The following is a 3,409-nucleotide window of genomic DNA, read 5'->3' on the forward strand; positions in this document are numbered from 1 at the left end:
TCTTCCCGGACCGGGGCACGAACCCGTGTCCCCTGCATCGGCAGGCGGACTCTCAACCACTGCGCCACCAGGGAAGCCCTATTTTTCTTTTTCAAAGAGGAAAAATTCTGAAGTTTATTAAAAATAATATCAATAATCAGAAGAAAAAATGAAAAACTAAGCATGAAGACATTTAAAGCTACAATAAGTAAAATTAAAATTATTTTACTAATACAAAAATCGCTGATTAGATGTAACAGAATAGGAAGCTTAGAAACATTTCAAAGTATTAATAAACAGGGCTTCCCTGGTGGTGCAGTGGTTAAGAATCTGTCTGCCAGTGCAGGGGACACAGGTTCAAACGCTGGTCTGGGAAGATACCACATGCCACAGAGCAACTAAACCTCTGTGCCACAACTAGTGAACCTGTGCTCTAGGGCCCGTGTGCCACAACTACTGAGCCCACGTGCCACAGCTACTGAAGCCCGTGTGCCTAGAGCCCATTCTCCACCACAATGAGAAGCCCATGCACAGCAGAGTATCTCCTGCTTGCCGCAACTAGAGAAAGCCTGCATGTAGCAACGAAGACTCAACGCAGCCAAAATAAAAAAAAAATTATATTAAAAACGTATTAATAAGCAGACATACTCTTTTTCTAGGAATTTGACGGAAGTGTTTTCAAATTACTTCCTATTTACTCAAAATGAAGTAATGAGAACCAGATTTAACCTCTTGCCTAAATCAACTTTAAAAAAACAAAATATATGAAATGACCGGTTTGAAGACATCGGACATAAGACAATGAAGAGCAATGAACCCTGAGAAAGAGGTAAGAAACCAGATGAGACTTTGAACATCACTGGATGGAGAGAAATTTCAGGCCACAGGACAGAGAAGGGACATCCAAGTGGAGGGTCCTCTTCCTCAAGTGTCAGTTGAGTGCCAACCAATGTGCACATGTGCAACCCCCCAAGAAAGAAACTGAAAAAGATTAGAGAGAAATACCGTGAGCTCACATAGGGCCAGGAATAGTGCCTGCTCCTGCCAGACAGTGGAAATCTTCATAATTCACTTGGTGTGGAGTAAAGAATTCTCACAAGAATTTTGCCTCAATGACAGGGACAAAATTAGACCTAAATGCCTGATTGAGAGAATCTTTATGTTAAATTTAGGGGAGAAGTATGTCCAATATGTTTCAGAAATCTTAAAAGTCACTTCCATTTTTATATGAATTATGTATGCAGAAATATACATATTATATAAAAAAATTTTGAACAAACTAGATTCAAGATTTCCCATAAAATGAGCAGTAAATTTAATAAAATTCACTTAAAATAGCATTTGCGTATATTTCAACACCACAAAGTAATTCTAATATATATCTGGATGACTATATTGATGATATCAAAAAATGGTGATAAATAATAAAACTCAGTTTGCTCTATTATTAGCATTTTAATATAAAACTATAATAATCAGTGTGACAGTAATGCAAGTCAGCTGAAAGGAACTAAAGGGAAAGTCAATAAAATGGAAGGGAGAGAGGGAGGAAAATTGAGAAAGATGGAAAGCTTCAGTTTGGAAAGTTTGAGAAAAAATAGTTATTTGGGGAAATTAAGCTAGCTCACAAAACAAATATAAAAAGAGAAATCAGAGATCTAACATGAAATATAAATGATTTTGAAAACCATCTTGTGGTACGGAAGGTCTCTGCATGCATTACACTGAAGCAGAGACCATCAAGAAAAGAATGCCTCAAGAGAACAGTGTCAGGACAAGTAGGCTCATGCTCATTGGTGGATATCTCTCTCATCTGTCTGGGCTGAAATCCAGCTGAAGTGACTGAGTCTGCTATTGAGAGAGAAAAGGGACATTTCTATAAACATTATTGGTGGCTTAAGCTTTGAAACCACAGAAGAAAGCTTGAGGAGATACTATGAGCCATGGGGAAAACTTACAGACTCTGGTAATGAGAGATCCTGAAAGCAAAACTCAAAAGAGTATTTGGTTTTGTAACTTTTCCATCCATAGATAAGGTTGATGCTGCCATGGCTGCAAAATCTCATTCAATTGATGGAAGAGTGATTGAGCCAAAATGTGCCATAGCCAGAGAGGAATCTGGACAACCTGGCACTCATGTAACTGAAAAGCTGTTTGTTGGTGGAACTAAAGAAGATACCAAAGAACATCAGCTTAGAGATTACTGCAAGGACTATGGAAAAGTTGATGTCATTTGAGATAATTACTGATAGGCAGTGTGGAAAGAAAGGAGGCATTGGCAGTCTAGAAAGAAAAGAAGCATTGGGTTTATTACTTTTTTTTTTGGCTGTGCTGTGCAGCACATGGGATCCCTCATCAGGGATTGAACCCACATCCCCCACTTTGAAAGGGCAGAGTCTTAACCACTTGACCACAAGGGAAGTTCTGGGTTTACTACTTTTGATAACCATGATCATGTGGATTAAACTGTACTGCAGCAATACCATACCATCGGTGGTGAGATGTAAGAAAGGCTTTATCTAGACAAGAAACACAAGAAGTCCAAAGTTCTAGGAGTGTCAGAGGAGACTTTGAGGGATTCGTGCAGAGGCAGTGAATTTTGGGACCAGGATCATGAGGCAAGTGTAGAGTAGGATCTGATGGATATGGAAGAGGACATGGATTTGGGGATAGCTATAATGGGTATGGAGGAAGATCTGGAGGTGGCAATTTTAGAGGTAGCACAAGTTATGAAGGAGGAAGATGAAGATATAATAGTGGAGAACCTGGATCTGGCAGCCGGAGGCGAGTAGTGGGGAGGCTACAGAGGTGATTACGACAACTATGCAGGAAAAATTTATGGAAGTAGAAATTAGAATGTTTTTAGAAATTATAATTAGCAACCTTATATCTATGGTCCAATGAAGACTGGAAATTTTGGTGGCAGTAGGAACATAAGAGAAACTTACGGTGGAGGAAACTATGGTCCAAGAGGCAGTGGCACAGTAAGGGATATGAGGCAGGAACCAACACTGAACTTCTTCCCATTTGCCCTGGGCTTTACTGTGTAACTTGGAGAGGACAAGAGCCCAGAAGTAACAACAGGTTCAGGTTATCAAAATAAGAATGTTTAGAACACTTATTATCTCACACATGCATAAATATAGAATGATATGGTAGAAGACACTACAGCAGATACGGGGAGCTGTTTGTGGATGGACTGGATTATTTAATAGCATTACCTTACTCTAAAGGAAGGACTGTAAAAAAATGCCTTTGAGATAGTTTCTTTTTGTTTTTTAAAACATATTTATGGGAGTATACTTGTTTTACAATGTTGGGTTAGTTTCTGGTGTATAAAAAAGTGAATCAGCTGTATGTATATATATATATATATCCCCATATCCCCTCCCTCTTGCGCCTCCCTCCCACCCTCCCTATCCCACCCCTC

At 39.3% G+C, this 3,409-nt stretch overlaps 1 pseudogene; it reads left to right on the forward strand.

Annotated features, from left to right (window-relative positions):
- The window catches only part of LOC112397230 (heterogeneous nuclear ribonucleoproteins A2/B1 pseudogene), a 5,573-nt pseudogene extending 2,544 nt beyond the window's left edge, over positions 1 to 3,029 (forward strand).
- Positions 3,030 to 3,409: the final 380 nt, after the last annotated feature.

Source organism: Neophocaena asiaeorientalis, unplaced genomic scaffold (genome assembly GCF_003031525.2).
Source record: "Neophocaena asiaeorientalis asiaeorientalis breed wild unplaced genomic scaffold, Neophocaena_asiaeorientalis_V1.1 scaffold558, whole genome shotgun sequence".
Lineage (NCBI taxonomy): Eukaryota > Metazoa > Chordata > Mammalia > Artiodactyla > Phocoenidae > Neophocaena > Neophocaena asiaeorientalis.